The following is a 20366-nucleotide window of genomic DNA, read 5'->3' on the forward strand; positions in this document are numbered from 1 at the left end:
TTAGTCTTTTGAGGGGTCTAGTTCAATAAACTGTTGCTTGAGGAACCATTTTCAGAAAGAGTAAGTCTTTTCCAAAATTGACAGTGCATTAACAAAATTTTTATCCTTACATGCACAGTAGTAATATACAAGGCTTTTGAGACAGTGAAAATGTTTCCATCATCTTGTACGTTCTTCCTTTGGAGTGACAATAGGGTTTTTGTTTTTGCAGTCATGAGAAAGGCTAAATGGGAATTTCTAGAGAAAGGAGCTTACTAACTACGATATGAAAAATATCTGCTCAGCGAAGAGAGAAAAACACTTTAACATGTGTTCATAGGGGGGAAAGAACAATATATTTAAAGGACTGTAATTGTAGGGGAAAAGGAAGATTTTCTTAAAGTGTTTGAGATATTGTGAAAGGATATGAATTGACATCTGTCTGAAAACTAGTAGACAGAAACAGACATTGGCAAAAGAAGCAACGTTTTATGGTCAGCGCAGAGTAATTGAGACTCAGCAAATGCTGTAAGAAAGTTGAAGATTCGTGTAGCTGCAAATAAATCTCTGCGAGATGACCATGTAAGACAGAAGACAGTCCCAGAGAGACGATCATAAAAAGCAGTTAGAGCAAATACGGTCTATCGGGTAAATAAAAAGTTCATGACTGGGAACTGTGGAAGATGGAGCAAAAGCCAAGCCACAAAGTGCAGAAACTTCCAGCAAAAGGTAGGACATATATGTAAGACATTAGTGGAAAGACATTTTGCAACACAGACAGATCCAAAAGGGAGCGTTAGTACTAGATGACAACAAAGAAGTACATCTTCAACAGCATACGGAATGCCTTTGTATGCGGCTGACTTCTGACACATTTTCACAAAACTTTAAATATCAGTGTGTTAGTAATAATGGTCTGATCTAACCTTCCGCTGGAAAGATGTTTGAAAGAGCAAGAGATTCTCAGGCAGCTTTTTTTAATTGCATTAGTGGACTCTTCTACACCGTATCAGTCACCACGGTTTGTGCATGGACTACAACCAGCAGAGTGCCTGATGGGAAGGTGAATAAGGACTTTTGCATTGTAATAGCTGTGAAGTCTGAACAGAGAAGGCTACCTAACTGAATGTGAAAGAAACTAAACCAAAGGCTTGTGCTGATATTCAAGCTGTTGGAAAAACTGACAGAAACCATTAGGTAACAATAGAAACTCTATACATACTTTCAGAAAGCGGTGTGCTACAGTCTTTATTGTTCTTGTTTTTTTGGGGGGGAATATTTGGTGGTTCTAACCACTAAACACTCCTTTTCTTTCCATGATCTCTTGTCTTGTTCACTGCGTTTTTCCAAGCTCAGCAGAAAATAAATAAAAAAAAAGGTGCTGTAGACATCATGCACTTTGCCTGTGCAGTTGTTTCATTGACTAGGCAGCTGCAGACTGTCCTGGATAAGAAAGGATCATTGGGAAAACATACGTCGTCATGTAGTTGTAAATAGTATTATAACGATCAACAGAGGGCACAGTAAGCTTACAGAAGCAACAGTGTGGTGTCCTGTACCTTTTCAGACCTTGATTTACTAACGTCTCTGAAGTTATTTTGGGGAGTTCTAGCAATTTATTAGTCTCAGTAAGCTCCATGTTTGCTTTTAATTTATTTCTGATGCCTGAATTTGGGCACTTTATTGCAATGTAGCAGTGATGGATATATACATTGCTTTTCGCTTGCGACAATGTTGTTGACTCACGTGCATGTTATATATGCCTGCTTGAGGAACTAGTTGACAATGATTCAGGGATGTTTTTCTTGCTATTCTCTGCCGAGAAATACCTGAGCATCTGAAGCTAAGTCAGATTGTATATACAGTGGCACTGAGCTGTGTTGCGTGGATTTATGGCTCAGGTTACAGATAACTGCCCTATTGTCTGATACAGGCACAACTTAATTTCTACTTATAAAATCAGCTTAATTTTCTGATAGCAGTGGTTGAGTTGAAAAGAATCATTTTTGACGAGTTTAAGACATGTTGAGGATATCCAAATGTGGATACCAGTCTTTTAAACCTAGGAATGAAGATTCTCGTGTTAGTTCAAATGAAGATACAAACTTTTCATAAGCTTTAAATACGATGAAAGCTATATGACTTTTCATTTAACTGACCCTTTGAAAGCACAGCTGGAAAATACAGAGTTGATATTATAATATGACTGTAGACTTCACTGTAACGTAACTGCCATCAAGGAATAGAAAGGAGTGTCACTAGGTAAGTGGTTAGTACTCGTATGCCAGGAATAAATAAATTGAGCAAGCAAAAGGTTTTAGAACATGTCAAAACCTGCAAACATTTATTTGTATAAAATTAGATGTCAGACTGTAGTTGCTAAAATGATGTATGTACATTGGGAAAGTTACGTTTCTTCTAAGGGGATGTGATAGTGCTTGGCACCAGATAGATCTGGTGCGCAAAGTCATTAAAATAGTGAAAATTCCTTCCTACTCAATCAGCTTACTGAGTGCTTATTAACAGCTCTGTCTGTATAATGGTGTTGATTTTCCAGGAGAACTCAGTCAAGCAGTATAGGTCACATCCTGCTATTCATTTACATTAGATGATAATGGTAGTTTAAAAAGTGTTTCCGGTAACACTAAATATTTTTTAGGTTAACAGCTGGCAGTCTGAAACTTTTCTGCATTCAGCTGCTTGCTTTGTTGTTACCTTCTATCAGAAAGTCCTCATGACTGGACTGTGAAGAGACCCTGCTGTGACTGGATAATCTTTATGTGTCATTTTTGGACTCCTCTTTCTTGAAAGAGGTTGTCTTTCCTAAGTTCCTGAGTCAGGTGCTTTATTAGCAGAATTGCGTTGAGAAAGGTGAGGAGTCGTTCTTGTGCTCATGAAGTTTTTTAGCTTAGCATGTTTGTCTTTCCACCTTCTTCTTAAGCAGTTCTCCTTCCTATAATTCCCTCGATAGCTCAATTCCCTTGAGCCTTACGCTGTTGAAAATATATTGTGTGTTGGTTTCATTTTGCCTACTACACTGGGAAAAAAAAGTATTTTTGTCGGATAGTAGTCCACGTAATTTCTTGAAGGATGGTGTGTCTCTACCTTGCGGAATGGAAGTCAATACACCCAGTTTGTATCTTGGACAACTCGTAACTCCACCCAATTTATTCCTTTAAAACTAGAATATAGAAAAGCAGGAATAGTGAGATATGCACACATTGGTCTCTTTTCCACAGTGGAAAGCAGTGATTTTCATCAAAACACTTAGTCTTTTCTTTAAATTCCTGTCGGGTGTTTACCATATTGAATTTTAGCCCAAAAAAAGAATTTTTTTCAGGTACCAGAAATCTCCTCTTATAGCTGAGAATATTTTGATGCAGAAAAAAGAAGGGAAGTGAGCATTTGAACAACACTTAGTGATGTTTTGGTTTAATTTGGGGAATGTCTGATATTGCACACATTAAAAAACTTTGAGACTGATTTGAACTGGGACTTTATTATGACATTGTGCGATCAGGGTGAGGGATATAATTGTCATTGCTTCCTGGAAAAGCATCATGTTTTCTCTACTTTAGACCTTTATTTAGAGGTGAGAAATTGACACCGTCACGTTGCATATTCTTTTGTAGATGCTACATCCTTACAAATCTGCCATCTACAAGTAGTAAGCTTCCAGGTGTTTGGGAAAAAGCAAAATGTAATAAAAGGTGGTCTGAAATGAAGAAGATGTATCAAACAAGAAGAGTGCTTTAGGTTGTAAGTATTCAAGTTTAGCTGTGTGTATTTTAAATTGTCATTGTAGTTCATCTCGGAAAGGCTAATTTTTCATTTTCTGAGACTAGGCAAATGTCATCCAGTGCCAAATTCTCAGGGCATAATTTAGGATTGCAGATAGGTAGTTACGGGAGAAGTCAAGAAAACTGCACATGCAAATCCAGAAGCAAAATTTTCCTTTAGTTACAAGGCTTGCTTTAGTCTGTGTCATAGGAGATAGCATTGCACCTCAGGCAAGAAAATGGGAATGTTTAATGCTGGAGACAGATCTCATGCTTAAGCCTAGAATCTGAAGTATAACTGTTGTTTGTTTTTATTTTATCAGGGAAAAAGAGCAATAATCCTAACTGGGAGTCCAAAAATAACTAGATTGGAGGGTGGAAGGAAAAAGAAGGAATAGGGAAGAGAAAAATGGAGAGGTAAATTTGTGTTCTGTAGCCACAGTTCCTTTGCAAAGAGGAGCAGGGAGGCAGCATTTTATCAGGAGTGTGTGGAAATACAGTGTTTCAGTGGTGTATGGTGACACTGCACACCAGGAGCAGAGGCACCACTGCTACACAACAGCATTTGAAATGGTTAATGAGATATGTGGGAGAGAAGGGGGAACACACCATCTCCAGTTCTCTTCTGGAGATGTCAATATCTTGTCAATTGTCTCATAACTTTCCTTAAAAGCCTTCTGAATGTTGGATTATTACTGTTTCTAGTCTGTTATTCACTATAAGGTTATCTCTCACCGTTTCTTTGGTAACTTCTGGTGTCACATGACTAGTTCTACTCTAGGTGGTTCAGGCATCAGGAAAGACTGATTTTTTTGCAATGAAAGATAGTGGTACAGCAGCAGATTCTTATTTGCCATTTCTCTTTCCCTGATCATCAGATTATTTGGTGTTGTGGATGCTGCGGGATAATGGCGGCATGTTTAGGCCCCGATATGCTGATATTTTGCATTTTCTTCACAATCATGCAAATGAGAAACCTCAGCCAGACTATTTTGAGTCCTGAGATGGATTCTCCCATTTTTTTCTGTTTCAGAAGTAAGCTGTGATGCTGTATTATTTGGGGATTGGTAATGCGAGAGGAGAAAAGTAGAAAATATGAGATTCTAAGAGTGCTATGAATCTACTCTGGATGCCTATTGCTTTTATTTTCATGAAAATAAAAATTTAAATGTTTTTTCCTAAACATTTTAAAAATTCAGTATATTCTTCCTGGAAAATACTGCTGCTAGGTATTACATTCACTGCCTTTTTTAAGGTTTAGACCGTAAATACAACACAGTGGGATATTTTAGCAGTAATGCATAATATTCTTTATATGATTTTACTTTAATTTTATAGTTTTGTTTTATATTATACATTTGGAGCTTGGACCCTTTCTTCTAAATTTTTTATTAGTGATTGCAGTAAAATTTCCTAGTTTCCTCTGGCCATTTCTCTTCCCTCTTCTGTAAAAGAATAGATGGCAACATGTAATGATACTCCTTCAAAGCTGAGTGGTCTGGAGAAGGCTGAAATAACCCAGGCTCCACTCAAAGAGTGTACATGCTGCCTCTTGTTTTATTGCAGAAGCAAATGCAGAGTCCTGTGTCTGGGCTGGGAGCAGAGCAGACTGGGAAGCCAACTGGCTAGAAAGCAGCTTTTTAGCTATTGGAGGTGTTCACAGACAAGATGTTTGCGAGTCTGCTGTGTGCCCTTGCAGCAAAGACAGGCAGTCATGTCCCAGGCAGTGTTAGCAAGCATAACCAGCAGGTCCTTCCCCTCTATTTGGCACTTGTGAGACCACATCAGGAGAACCACAACCAGTTTGGCATTCCTCAGTAAAAGACAGACATTGACATGCTGGATTGAGTCCAGCAGAGAACCACCAAGATGGTTGCAGGGGGCTGGAGTACATCTGAGGTTGTGCAAGGTGAGACTGAGAGAACTGGGTTGGTTGATGAGAAGCTCAACATGAGCCGGCAATGTGTGCTTGCAGCCCAGAAAGCCAACCGTATCCTGGGCTGCATCCAAAGAAGTGTGGCCAGCAGGTCAAGGGAGGTGATTCTGCCCCTCTACTCTACTCTCATGAGACCCCACCTGCAGTACTGAGTTCAGCTCAGGGCTCTCAACATAAGAAGGACATGGAGCTGTTGGAGCGAGTCCAGATGAGGGCCATGAAGATGATCTGAGGGCTGGAGCATGTCTCCTGTGAAGACAGGCTGAGAGATTTGGGGCTGTCCAGCCTGGAGAAGAGAAGGCTCCGGGGCGATCTTATAGCAGCCTTCCAGTATCTGAAGGGGGCCTACAAGAAAGCTGGAGAGGGACTTTTTACAAGGGTGTGTAGTGATAGGACAAGGGATAATGGCTTTAAACTGAAAGAGGGAAGATTTCAATTAGATCTAAGGAAGAAATTCTTCACTTTAAGGGTGGTGGAGCAGTGGAACAGTATGCCCAGAAAAATTGTAGATGCCCCATCCCTGGAAGTGTTCAAGGCCAGGTTGGATGGGGCTTTCAGCAATCTGATCCAGTGGAAAGTGTCCCTGCCCATGGCAGGGGGGTTAGAACTAGATGATCTTCGAGGTCCCTTCCAACTCAAACCATTCTATGATTCTATGAAAAAGAGATAGCTGATCAGAGGTCGTCTTGCCGTCTTCAGGTACCTGGGACATACAGAGAAAAGACAGCCAGACCCTTCTCAGAGATGTGTAGTGAAAGGACCAGAAGCCACAAACAAAATTAAACGCAGGAAATTCTGACCAAATAGTAGGGGTGAGGGGAAACTACCAGGGGTAAAATCACTGGAACAAATGTCCTGAGAGGCTGTGGGATCTCCATCCTTGGAGATACGTAGAACTCAGCTGGAGTTGCTTTGAGCTGGATGCTTGGACCAGATGAACTCTGGAGATTGCTGCCAACTTACATGGTTTTGTGCGTACTACAAGAGGACAAGAGGAAGATAAACTGGATTTCCAACGGGGCTATGTAGCATAAGAGCCATCTCCTTAGAATTGTATGAATGTTTGTGTGTTGAGGTTTTTTTTTCTTTAGATTTTGTTGTGTTTTTTTTTCCTGAAACACTTCTGATTCTTACTTTTACCTTAGCTTACTCGAGGACATTTCTATAGTTTCTCATTTTAAGATAAGTTTTGATTGTTCGTATGTTTGCCAAAGTTGCAATCATAACACTAAATCTTTGTTGTAATAACTGTAGGAACTGATAAGGGCCTTAATGATCCAGTGCTCCATTTCTTTGTAAGCTTTGATCAGTGAATTAGATAACAAAATCAATTTCTGAATTATTCTGGTTTAACTTGGATACTGTCTTTAAATAGTAGAGATGAGTTACGCTTATCTGTGTCTCAGCTTCTGCTTCAGGCTCTCAGCAAGCTCCAACAGATATGAAATGGATAGAAAAGGCTATAGCACTATTTAGAAGGCTCTTTTCAGAACCGTGATTCTAGAAACTTGTTTTGTGTGTAGTAGTTTCAAATTCTGGAGCACAAGATGAAAAGCTCCTGGTCTTCCAGACAGGTGAGACCCAGTGTAATCCAGTCTCTGATGGCATTACTTTGAAAGAAGAATGCAAAAAGTCCATTTTGTGTAGCTTTTTTTGTAATCACTGACTTGCTTTGAAGCCATATGCAAGAAGTTATTTACCCTCTGGAGGCTGCTTTCATGGACCTTCTTGAGAGCTGAAGTTGCTCAGCAGTTCACCTGCCTTGAGCCCATTCAGATTGACCAGCTGTCTAGCTGCCAAAAAATCTCCTAAGCAAGGATTTCCACATACCAATGTGACTTGTCTGACTCAGATGGTAAATTATTAATCGCCACACGTCAGTCATCTGCACATGTGGGTTTTGCACCGTGTTTGGGCCTCTCCTTTCGGGAGGGTACTCAGCGTCTCTCCTGAGCTCGGTTAAGGACTGTTTGCTGCTCCTTGAGTAGTCTCCTGGTATCCCTCTTTTCCCGGGAGCCCTCAGAGCAAGGTGTGAGCTGCATGAGCTCTTCTGATGGAGGCAACTCGTCCGTTGATGCAGGAGCTGTATGTTATGCCCCATCGGATCAGACTTTGTCTGTACCTGCACAGGTAAGATGCCGAGAAAATGCACCGTTGCTGCTGAACCAGCTTGTCCCACTTGCGGCCTGTCCCCTTGGCAAGTGGTCTCTGGCAGGCAGGGCACCAGGAACGAAGGGCAGGGCTTAGCCTGGCAGTGGCTGCCCTTCGCTCGTGGGGCAAGTTGGGGGACCCGAGCGCACGTGCTGTGCAGTGCCTTTGGGCTGGACCCGGTGCAGCGTCTACATCTGCACCTGCGAAACTTTGGGCTTCTTGAGACCACGGCTGCAGCTGGGTGCGTGGGTGGAGTGGTGCGTGCAGAAGACATGGTCACTTCAGTGATGATGGCCTGGGTAGGCTTTTGGTGTAGCTGGTGTAACTGTGCGACACAGCCGGGTCAGATGCTCCACGCTACCTTGCTGTTTTGTACTCTTTTCCATTAAGTAGCAATGGAGAGTTGCTTGTGCTGCTGCTCCCGCTAAAGTCAGTCAGTGGTGCTGGAAAAAGAGTTAGCCCGTTCACAATCTTAGCATAATTTGGATTATCCTGAGAGGGGAAGAAAGAAAGAGAATTGAAAAAGTGAACGGAAAGGAGGGATGTCGTGCAAAAATAAATTCTTCTTGTGTGATTTTGAAGTCAGTACCTCATTCTCTCTTGGATAAATTGGAATTTCCATTTTTAAATAGTGATTTAAAATTAAGCCAATATTAAGCTCATATATAATTAGTCCTTGAAAGTCTGTTAGCTAGTATTGCACTCAGAGAAATGCTAATAAATTGCCAGCTTCCTGAAATGTATATACCTCCTATGCACTACCCAGACTGCTGTAAAAGAATTGTGTCATTAGTTTGGCCAGCTGACAAGGCATATGGCAAACTCTTTTATGATGCCTGTTATCTGTAATGATAGCTGTTTGTGTAGCTGTGCTCTTCAGTAAGCAAGAGTAGAACAGTAGTGCAGCAGTTGCTACTAAGTGGAGCAAAATGCAAAAGGACAAAAAAAAAAAAAATTGAAGACCAACGTTTTAGAAATGTGAGAAAAAGAAAAGCAGTGCAGTCACCCAGGGGAGTTTCTATAGCAGCAGTAATCTGAAACACCCAGGCATGTTGCCAAGAGCTCCAGTAGGTTGTTAATCAAAACTTCCAAGCCTCCTGCCAGTCCAAGGCTCTCTCAGCATCAGAAGGGAAAACTGTCACATAATGATGTGATACTTAACTTACATAAAGAAATTTTCAATTTTTGTTTTTAGTAAGCAGTATTCTTGTCCTAAGCAGATTTTTTTTCCTTTTTCACCCTACAAAAATATCCTTCCTATTGGACTTTCAACTGAAGTAATGTACTTTTATACATTAACATATTTAACTTTTAATAAACATACAGGATACTTTCCGAAACCCTAGGGACTATATTCTCCTTTTTTGGCTGCAATTAGGTGTTTCAGCAGCAATATGCAAATCTTATAGATCTTCCTAGGGTAAGGTAGTACTGAGATTAAACAGGTGTCTGTGTAAAGCAGACACTTTAATTGCAATGTAAAATTTAAGTGAACTCTGTATAAGTGCTCCAGTTATCTATATTGTTAACAATAGTATATGGCTTTGCTTCAGTCATTGAATTAACTGAAAAATTACGTCAGCCACTTCCTGTTTATAGAGATAGTTGGTTTCTTAATATAATCATACCGTAGGCACTTTTTTCAGCTGATGCTGACAAATCCCATTATCTAGGAGATGTTTCTGTTGCGTAATCTTAGCAACAGTGAAGGCAGCAGTGATTTCAGTCTTTTCCATCTTAATTTTCTGGGTGATGGATTTTTCAGTTCACTCAGAGGAGAAGGAGAAGACGGCAGGACATAAAAGGAAAGCGTGCTCTTTGGCATGGCTTTCCCTTCCCGCCACTTGCCGGGCAAGCCCTCAGAGGTCCCGGTGAGGATGCCGGCAAGAGGCAGGAGGGAGGCCAGGAGGCAGCAGTGGTAACCGCTAGCCGTTCGTACCGAGAGCATTCCCTACCACCTCGCTGTTTGTTCCACTGGTGGTGGAGTCAGCGTTAATTTACATGGTCTGACATGCATTGCGAGGAAATTCACTGTTAAAGGAATGGCTGAGAGTCCACAGGGATGCTGGTGAGCTTGGAGAGCTGTGTTTTATGGGAGCTGTGCTGCCATGGAAACTAAGAGGCTATATGTAAGCATTGGCTTTCCATGTAAATAGCCATAATTGCCTTTGGCCTGCCTAAATGTTGGGGGAGAGAGAGATTTATGGGGCTCAGGAGAGGAGAATTTCCCTCCCCCATGACCCTATTTCCCAAAAATACCATATGCCAACAAGATTCTTGTAAGGGAACTGTTGAGTATTGATGAAAGAGAGCATCCTGTGTTTTTTTTGTAGAATAACTCGTGTCAGCTTTCTCAAGTTTAGTTTTCAGCCCATCAAAACGAAGTAGAGGAATTTGACATGGAAATACAATTCCATCTATTGCTTTATAGGTCTCAAATTTCGTGTTATAGTTATTATTTGTACTCCATATTTCTGCTTACCAGAATTCCAGATACTGGCAGTAGAGTTGCTAATACCATAAAGATCCCTGTGTGACATGATAAATCAGTCTGTTACTGGCCAGAAGGCATACTTAATAGCCTTAGGCAAAACTGATGCAAAGTAATAAATCTGAGAAGCTGGTATGTATAGACTGAAATACTTTCAGTCCAATAGGAACACTCTTTACCTCAGTAGTAGTTCGGCTTTAGTTTAGTTTGTGACATTTACGCTGTAGCTATGTAAGAATTGTGTGGCTTGTCTTGATTCGCTCAACTAGTTCAGAGTGCTGAAAGAACCTATGTATTTTAATGCAGAAATAGGATGAGTAAAAACAAAGTTAACGACTTCAGATTTATTTGAAAATGAAGCTTTACCCAAGGGCCAATAAATTAATTTCACTTCTTTGCCTGTCTGACAACTCTCCTGAAAGGCAGAGGTACACTTCTGTCAAATGTGGGGTGGCTGTCAATGTAGGTAGGTGCAAGATGGCATGAATCTAGTTAAGTGAAGTGACAGGTTTGATCATCGTGAGTTTCAGTGCAGGCTGGAGACCTCAAGTAAATACTCAGAATAGTGAGTGATCTTGAGAAGCCTGTAGTGGAGCGTGTTTGGCTGTGAATGAGTGCCGTGCTCTTAGCAATTGCAGACAAGATTCATTTCCCGATTGGATTTGGACATTTTAGCTGTCTGAAAACTGGGCATCTAGACTGAGCTGCTGTCCAAGTGCCTTTTGTGGCCACTGGAAAAGTGATGATGCATCTTGTCTTAATGCGACTAGGTGAAATTACATGTGCTGAATATCACATTTAGAGTTATTACTAGCCTGAGTATGGTTTTATGTACTGCAGTTCGTCACAGGTCCCCCACAAGTGGAATGTGTGTTCATGTCTTGCACTCTTGCTTCAATAAAGATGATCAAAAGATCACTGTTTGAAAGAAAAGAGTAGAGCGGGATTGCAATTTTGTGTTCAGGATAGACTGCAGATTGTAATTTTAAACCCAAATCCATCAGTCATTTATGTAACAGACACAGTCTAAATCATGCCAGTGATACTGGCAGTCCACTTGTACAGCCATAAATTGTTTATCTGCTTCCTGCAAATATTTTACCTTTTCTGAATTATAGTAAAATTATTTACTGTCTAGTTCTTTTTCAAATGCTTGTGTCGTACAAGCTGCTTTGTTAAAAATGTTACAGTCAAAGCCTTGTCGAAGGGGTTTGAAAGACAGAAGCTCTGTTCAGTCTTCTAGGTGACACTGGGTTGACCATTTTATGAAGACCACTTCTTCATGCTGGTCATCTTAATTTCCACTTCTTCATGGAAACAGAAAAAGTAATTTGTAGAAAAGTCTGAAGTTTTTTGTATCCTTTTCAATGATGTTTTTCTAGAAATCCAATTACAAAGTGATCAGGAAGATGTTCTGAAATCTTATCCCTGTAAAAGGATTCTTTCCTTTGCAGCAATGGATTTTTAATGACAAAGGTGCTTCATATTGGACCTGTTTTAATAAAATGCAGTAACCTCTGTGAACTTTAAATGTGACTTAAATTGCTGCTTCTTTTTTCTTTCTTTCTTTCTTTTTAATCTGGCAGAAACTGATGGTTTGATTTTCAATTTTAAACAGCTATTCCTTTTATGAGATGTGTAGTGAGTTACAAATGTACATTTCGTCTACGAAAAGTATGTGAATTTTCTCCTGCAACTGGTCTCCTGGTGTTCTGCCCCAGCATGGAGATAAACAAGGGCATACAGGCTGAAGGAGGAATGTGCCTTTGATACCAAATGGGGTTTGATTTTAATGTTACAATTATTGCAGACCCTTGAATGATCAGATTTTAAGGGCAATCTTACACATGCTGTACCAGCGTTAGGAAGGAGGTGTGTGGGAAAGGCTGGAACATCACTGAGGATCAGTCACTTCTCTCACAGGTGTTTCCAGCTCTTCCGGGAGGATGGTAGAAATAAATATGTCACCGTAATCCTTGGCTATAGGAAAAACAGGTTTTGTTCTGAGACCCACATTTACAGTCATCACTGATTCATATCATTGTATTACACATTTCAGCTGGGCTCCTATTCCCATAATTTGTACTAACAAAAAAATGAGTCTCTTCTCTGAATCGCATTTAATACATCATTTCTGTTTTTTCACATTCAGCCCACATGGTGCTATGTCTGAGTAAAAGCAGATTGGCTTCCTTTCTTGTTCAGACACTCTGGCTAACCCTTATATACATAAAAGAACTACATCAAAGTTACCACCCACTAGGAACATACACATTTTTTTCATGAATCAGGTCCAGCTCCTGTTTAAAGGAAGCTGAAGGGGATTGGGTAGCTTCTTCACGTGTTAACGCAGATTCCTTCCCACTTTACAGATTCAGCAACAGCTATTGTTGGGAGCTGAAGAAGCCATTTTCCTACAATTCAAGTGAAGTATTAGTCCTGCTCTGGAATAAGCTTAGTGAGTATTTGCTGGATACTGAGGTGGTAAAGAACCACTACAGATCTTGAGTGGAATATAAATAGATTACCTTTTATTGGGGCTCAATGAGAAGAAGCTGAGAAATATGCCAGCTGTTTAATTATTAACATTCAGTATAAATCAATAGCAAAATAGGCTTTGATGGTGATCTTCAAAAGGGTTTTAATCATTACTCCCCTCAGATGCAGAAAGTAAGCCTGAGCACTGGGGGTTTAGCCTGTGTTTCTCTTAACTGTACTGGAAGGTTACCACTGTGAATGTTCCACTGCCTTAATAGCAATAGTTAAGATAGCACCAGTCATTTAAACATATCAGCATTTGGGGCTTTATTGTTACTGCATGGTACACCTGGGTAATTCCTGAAGCAGAGGTGACAGACTAATGAACAATATTCACTTAAATTCCATGGAAATTAATTAAATTGTATGGTAAGACTCTGTAGATTTTGGGCACGTGCACGACGCAGAGTGAAGCTAAACAAGTTTACAGTTCCACTTCAGAGTGATGTTCCCCTGCCACCTGCCAGGATAACAATAAGCACATGGGGTCTTGGGAATATCTGTGGATCCTGATTCCTTCACTGGTCAGCTTTCACAGTTTGAATTTGCACGCTTGGTTTTACATTTTGTTTGATAGTACAGAAGGATATGGTATGTAACCTCTTGGAGAGCATACTGCTTATGTGTATACAAAAGGTATTTTAAATGTAGTGGTGTTGGGAGGATGTGTGAGATGCAAAGCAGGGTGGGACAGGGGGAGAATAGTTTAAAGCAGCAGCAAGTGACATTGAGAGAAAGGAATAACTTTATAGTGGAAAGTACAGAGTTAGGGTTGCCAGAATTTCTGGATCTTGAAGCCATGCTGCAAGATGTTCAAGAGCCACAGCTTCCCGATGGATTCCCTATAGCTATCCAAAATAGCATCTTCCACTATTCCTGCCTAAGTCCCGCTCCTTCATTCCATATTTCTGCTTCTTCAACCAACTCCATGTCCTCCCACCTTCCGGCTGCTCTAACTCTGTATTGCCTGCCCTGCTTCTCATCGCTCATGTACAAGCTGTACTCGTACCAGGTTGCCAGTGCTCCAGAACTGCCTCCACCTCTAAGCTCTCCTCTTACGACCTTGCATGGCTCCTTTTCCCCAGCGTCTCTATGGGCAAGAAGCTGGAGGCTTGGAATATGGACTTAGGGCTGCAGCTAGAGCTATACTTTGAATACCTGCGCTGTCTCTGCAGTCATAGCTAGTCTCTGGCTCTGAGATCTTGTGTGCTAGCCCAAGGTGCTCAGCCTTGGTCTGCCGTGCAGGCTCTCAGGCTGGAGAGAGGCTGAGCTGTTTGTGCTGTGACCCTGCTGTCAACAGAGCTCTGGTAGAAAGCTGCTTCTTGCAAGCTGTGCCTCGGCACCGTGCTCCCCACTTTCTCGTGTTGCCTGATGTGCCTTCAGTGGGGTAATGGTCTGCAATGTGAATCCTGCTTCAGATGGCAAGAGTCTTTGGGGGAAAACAAGGCAGAGAAGGGGTGGGGCGGGCAGCAGCTGCCGTCTGTGAACCACATTGGCTAGTAATCCAGCTGGTGGCTGGGTTTCCTTTCAGTGTCACCCAGTGACCTGGAGGTGGGCTCACTGCTGAAGCCATTACGCCCTCTGGTTTGCCTCATGAATTGTGTAAAAACATTTATCACCCACTGGGTTTTTTAATACTTTTTTTTTCTTTATGATGATGCAACCTAAGCTGAACCAGTATATGTAACTGTTCATATAGTCAATATACTACCTTTGCAGCTCTGACAGATACTATTTAAGCTGTAGCTTATGTTGTTATTTTTTAATCCATCTGTTGCAAGAGCTTATAAAGGAAATATTTCCATGGGGTAGTTTGAGAATCTGATCCTCAAAAACTTTATTTTTAAGTTCACGTGCTTTATGCTGTATGTGCAATTTGCTCAGCAAGATGGCTTTTCCTTTAGTTATTTTCTGGTATATTGATACTGGTCATAGGAAGAGATTTTTTTTTTCTTTTGGTAAACAAACCTCTAACAGCCACACTAAAAATGTCAGAGTACATTCTTTTCCTCCTTCCCTTACCTCCCCATACACACACTTTGCTGTTGCTATTGCAGTGCCTCCTTCAATTCAATAAATAAGTGGATCTCTTCCACTGCTCATGCCAGCATGTATTGCTTGGTGTGGAGTTAATGGTACACACGTATTGCTCTTTTACTGGCTATTGCCAAGTCAATGTGAGCCTGTGCAAACTCTCTCTCTGTAGCTTCAGAATTTGAGCTCTGTTGCCTGCTTTCAAATGTGCATCTGCCTTTTGGGAGAACAAAGTACGTCTGCCAGGATGACAAGATTTTGTACACTGAGCCATCCAGATGATCTTGCAATAAGAAATCTTCCAAAGAAACATTCTGCTCTGGAAGTCCTGCTAATGTACATGATGTTTGCTAAGGAAAATGGTTTAGTGCTATGAATCATGTTATTAGAGTTGTAGCATTTTTCCACAAGGGAAACTCAAGAGAATTATTCATCGATACAGAATAGCATGAAATGAAATCCAGTTTTTTTTTTTTCTTATCGTTATCTTAAATTTCACTGCTTGAAAAAGATGTTTTTCAGTATTTCTGTTCATTAAGTCATACTTGGAACTGACTTATCTTTTACATTCTCTGCCCTTTGCTTTTTCCTTTAGGCATTTTTACTGCAGATAACGTCATATTTTAGTTCAACTTATTTATAGGATATTATTATGCTGATAGTTACACAGCATTTTTTAAATCCCAGATTGGGTCACTAAATTGACAAAGCTCAACAGCAGGTCATTTGGGAAGACGTATTACTGGTGTGTTCTTGAAACATCCCGAACTGATGAACTGAATTCACAGGTAGATTTGATTTTTCACTTGTATTTCCTAAACCAGTACTTGGGAACAAAATAGTGTTGTCACTTGCCACACACATTGTTTTTCATTTTCTGTCATTTGATCAGGCGAACTCATTTTACTGAAAGGCTTGATAAATAGTATCCAGTGCACTAATTAGCCAAATCAGTGAGAGCTGGAGAGGTTCCAGCTGCAAGGGATTGGTTTAGCCAGTAAGATATATTGGTAAAATATACCCCGAAGATGTCCAAGCAGATCTTGAACTGTATAATACAAATGGTCAAGCTCAGTACATGGAATAATACAAGTTGTTGTTTTTTTCAGTAAATGATTGTTTATGGAACTGTATTTCAGAACCTAAAAATATGGTATTTAAATTGGCCATCATCCTTTATGGAAAAGAACCATTTTTAATATCCTCAAATATTTAATTGGCTGTGACTCAGCCAATTATCATCTGAATCATTTTGTTTCATTTTGTATCTCGGAACTGTAAAACTTAAGGAAAACTGTGCAATTTTAGAAGAAAAATGCAAATCTTAGAGGAAGTGCTTCTCTGTTGAATGTGACTCCTAGTTTGTGCTTTGTTACATAAACTTTTTGCCTTAAGGATGCTCTGTTTCTTTTTTGAGCACACCTGAAAAATTACTTTCCTGCATTGTATCTTCTGAAGTGCTTGCTGATATTCAGGATACCATATTGTTTATTGACTATGTTTTTGTTCTGTTAGATTAGTAATGATTCACCAGATTCCTTTGTTCCTTTTTTTCCAATCCATCTCTTTTCCTGGTGACTGTAGGAGTATGAAAAAGGTGTCCCTTTCCTTGGCAATCAGCAGCATTGCATTGGCTTTACAAATTTCCATCAGTTTTTCTAACTGGAGTTCTGACATGCTGTTTTGACTCTTAAAACAGGATTGATTCATGTGCTTTTCTTTGGGGCTTTTCACATGCTTGTGGAAAGGCTAACCTCCTAGGACAGCCTATTTATAGTTGGTTTTTTGTTTTAGCTGATGCTAAGCCACTTGTATCTTGATTAATCCAATATCTGTATCTAAAGCTAAAGCCTGAAAATAAAAGTGGAGATTTTATTTAACTTGAGGTAAGAGCTAAGTGTCTAGTCAAAGCTAGTTGCTTAAGGTATCTCTATAGGCAGTGGTGAGACAAGGACCTTCACAAAGTATTATTCTTCCCATTTTAAAGTACTTTCATAATTTAGAGGATATAGAGATGCCTGTTTCTCTCCATTTTCTATTAAGGAAGCCCAGTTCAGACCAAATGCCAACTTCTGAGATTAGTGATACCAATATATGCTGTATTTCCACGTTTCTTGCAGGTGTGCAAGACTGAATTGTAGATGTACCTGGACATCACTGTCTGACCGAGACTGCCGTACTTCATTGCTTCTGTAAAGGAAATAACCCAGATACATTTACAACAATTGATTAATGGATGTAGTTTCAAGAGCAGCCTGATAAAGGCATTGCTCCATAAGTTTACGCTTGTAAATCGTATCCATTTGCAGCTTTTTTCCACCCCAGGGTTAAATGCCATTAGCCGTAGTGATAGGTGTAACTTGGATTGTGTAAACTTCTGGACACTGTCTACAGTTTTTACTATTTTCTCTGTAATGCCTGTTGCATTTTTTGGTACTGTGAAATATTAATATCAGCAGTTGGAGGTAGGAGAATAGGACTATCAGCACTGGCAGGTGGTCAAAGATGCTTCTTCATTCTGTGCTGTGGAAACAAGTGCTTTCTGTCCCCTTGGTTATAACAGGTTGTCTTCCTCTGCTACCGAATGAAACTTCAATGGCCCCACTCTGCACGTGGTTGACACACGTTTGCTTTAGGCAGGTGATTTGCCCCATTGAAATTGTTAGGTGTTTCGATGCTTAAAACTAACATTACATGTAGAACCATTTGACAGACTGGTACCTAAAAAAATCAAATTAAAACTGCCCAGTTGTGAACATACAAGACTGTGGTTAGGAAAGCCTTGCAAAATGCCTTAATAAGCTTCTGCATATGCTATTTATTTCTGGTAGCTGCAGCCTATATGTCACTTACCTGTACAAAAGAGCTGCATGAAGGCATGTCTAGCTTATCAAGTGGAGAACTGGTATTCGATATGCTGTATGGTAGGTGTGGTCTTACTGTTGCTGGTCACATACAAAGAAAGATGTTTTCCGTACACTAGAGGCCAAGCAGTCTGAGAATGTTGATTGTCTCTTACTGTAGCTGAAACTGAGGTAAAAGTTATCACCACTTGCATCTTTTCCTCAGTAATATAATTTCCTATGAACTTCAATGATTTAATTTCATTTACTATCATTACAATATTTGGAAAACATTCTGTTGTTCTGTCTGTCATCTGTTTGAAAAGTCACATCCCTTTACCCAGTCGCTAGACATAATTTTTTTTTGTGAAAAATATTTTAAATGTCTCTTTTTGATTTCTTTATTTGTCCTGGCTATAAAAATAATATTTGCATTATTAGCATCAATAGTGTTTCTGTATTTCCTTCACTATTTGACATACGTCAAATACAACCAATGAACAGTAGCTCTGTAAGTAGTGTTCCCACTTATAAGCAGTTTAATATTGGTTTTATTGTTTTATTTATATTTGTTCTTTAAGTTGCAGTAGATTAAAACCTCTTAAAATTCTTGACCACAGCATGTAAACCTAAGTGGTTTTGTAATATTTATTGTACATACCTCCTTTCATGCTTAGGCATAGAAGCATGATGTATTTTTCTCTGATCTGAATACATGAACTTCTTTAACATAATTGGTAATTGCACAAGTATCTTTGAAGTTTAGACATTTTTATTCATTCATAGATGTAAAAGATGAGTTTAGGCAACCTCGTCTGAAGAAATGAATCTTGGAAATCCTTTATCAGCTTAGTCCACTAAGAAAATATGCACATAAATGTAACTCTATATACAACTATGAAAATGATGCACATACACAGAGCAATGATCATATATATGTGTATCTATATATGCCTGTGCATGTATGCATATATATAGAACATGCAAAAATCATTTGAAAATAGAATAAAAAAATTAGTTGAAAACCAGGAAAAAGCACATTTGAAGTGTCTTTATGGACAGAGGGAGATCTTAAATGCCAGGAATATATGTCATATGCCATTTGCTCACTTTTTTTAAAACAAACAAACAAACAAATTGAAAACAAACCCCACTAATTCCATGATGTCAGAATGTATTGATACCCAGATGTGTGGTAACTGTCTTTCACTCCTTTTTCCAAATACCTCCCACTAGTGTTTACAAAATGGTTTTAGCAGTGACTTGTCCTATGTGTACTAGCCACTAGAGGGGGGATACGACACATATTTTGTCACAAAGTTTTGCTGATATTTGGATGCAGAAGTCTTGAGATTCTAGAAAATTTTCTTCATTTTTAGACTGTGTAGAGTATGGTCTTATGGCTAGTCATCTGCAGTCTTCTAACTTTGTGTCCTTGGGATCTGATAATTTCAAATTCATAGAATCACAGAACATATTAGGTAGGAGAGGACCTCTGGAGGTCATCTGGTCCAAATACTCTGGCCCTCGAAGTGATGCCAGCTTCAGAGATAGAGCCAGTTTCCAAGCTTGAGTAGGTTGCTGGGGGCTATGTACAGGCAGGCTTTAAGGGTCTCCAAAAATGGAGATTCTACAGCCTTTCTGGGCAAACCTGATCCAAGGTTTGCCCACCAATGTCCACAGTTAACATTTTTTTCCTAAAATTTAATTGGATTATCCTCTGTCACAACTTGTAGCTGTTGCCTTGCAAGCTTTAATTGAGCACTGCTGAGGAGAGGCAGTCTCTGTCTTCTCTACACCTTCTCACCGATTAGTTGAATACTACTGTAATATCCATCCTTAGCCTTCTCTTCTTAAGACTGAGCAAACCAGTTCCTTCACAATCTCCTTGTATGTCATCTGCTGCAGGCCCCTAGTCATCTTGGTAGCTCTCTACTGGACTTGATCCAGTATATTAATGTCTTTCTTGGAAGCCCAAAATCAGACATGGTTCTCCTGATGTGGTCTCACAAGTGCCAAATAGAGAGGAAGAACCACTTTCCTTAACCTGCTGGCCACTCTTGTTATAGTGTAGCCCAGTAAGCAAATCTGTGCTACTCCAAATCTCTATTTCTTGCTTGTACTTCCTTTTTGATCCTGTCTTCTTCAAACCTTTGACTCCACCCTGCCTTTCACTGTCAGCTTTTTTCATGCTCCTGTTCTCTGTCTCATCTCCTCTCTGCCTGTGTCCAGATTCCCCTCCCCACTTTCTTCCTGCGCTCTTCTCCATTCTGTGTGAAGAATATTCATCATTGTATGCAAATGCTTCACGTACAAAAAGGTTAGTGTTAGATGTTGTCAAGGAGTAAGAGTCCAAGAAAAATCAATTCTGAGTTTTTCGAAGTTGTTGGCATCCTATTGCAGTTTTTCTCTTCCAAATAAAGGCTTCTGTTGACCGCCATCAGTGGCAGTTGCAAACACACTGCTATGCAAAATGCAGAGTGAATACAACTGCAGAGAGTGTATTTCACCATATTTTGCATGAAATTGTTCACCAGTTCTCCAGCACGGTTCTTGATTCTTTATTCTCAATGAGGTGCACAGAGTTCTGTCAGAGGAATGGGATTTATTCTTTC

Source organism: Tauraco erythrolophus, chromosome 3, assembly GCF_009769465.1.
Source record: "Tauraco erythrolophus isolate bTauEry1 chromosome 3, bTauEry1.pri, whole genome shotgun sequence".
NCBI lineage: Eukaryota > Metazoa > Chordata > Aves > Musophagiformes > Musophagidae > Tauraco > Tauraco erythrolophus.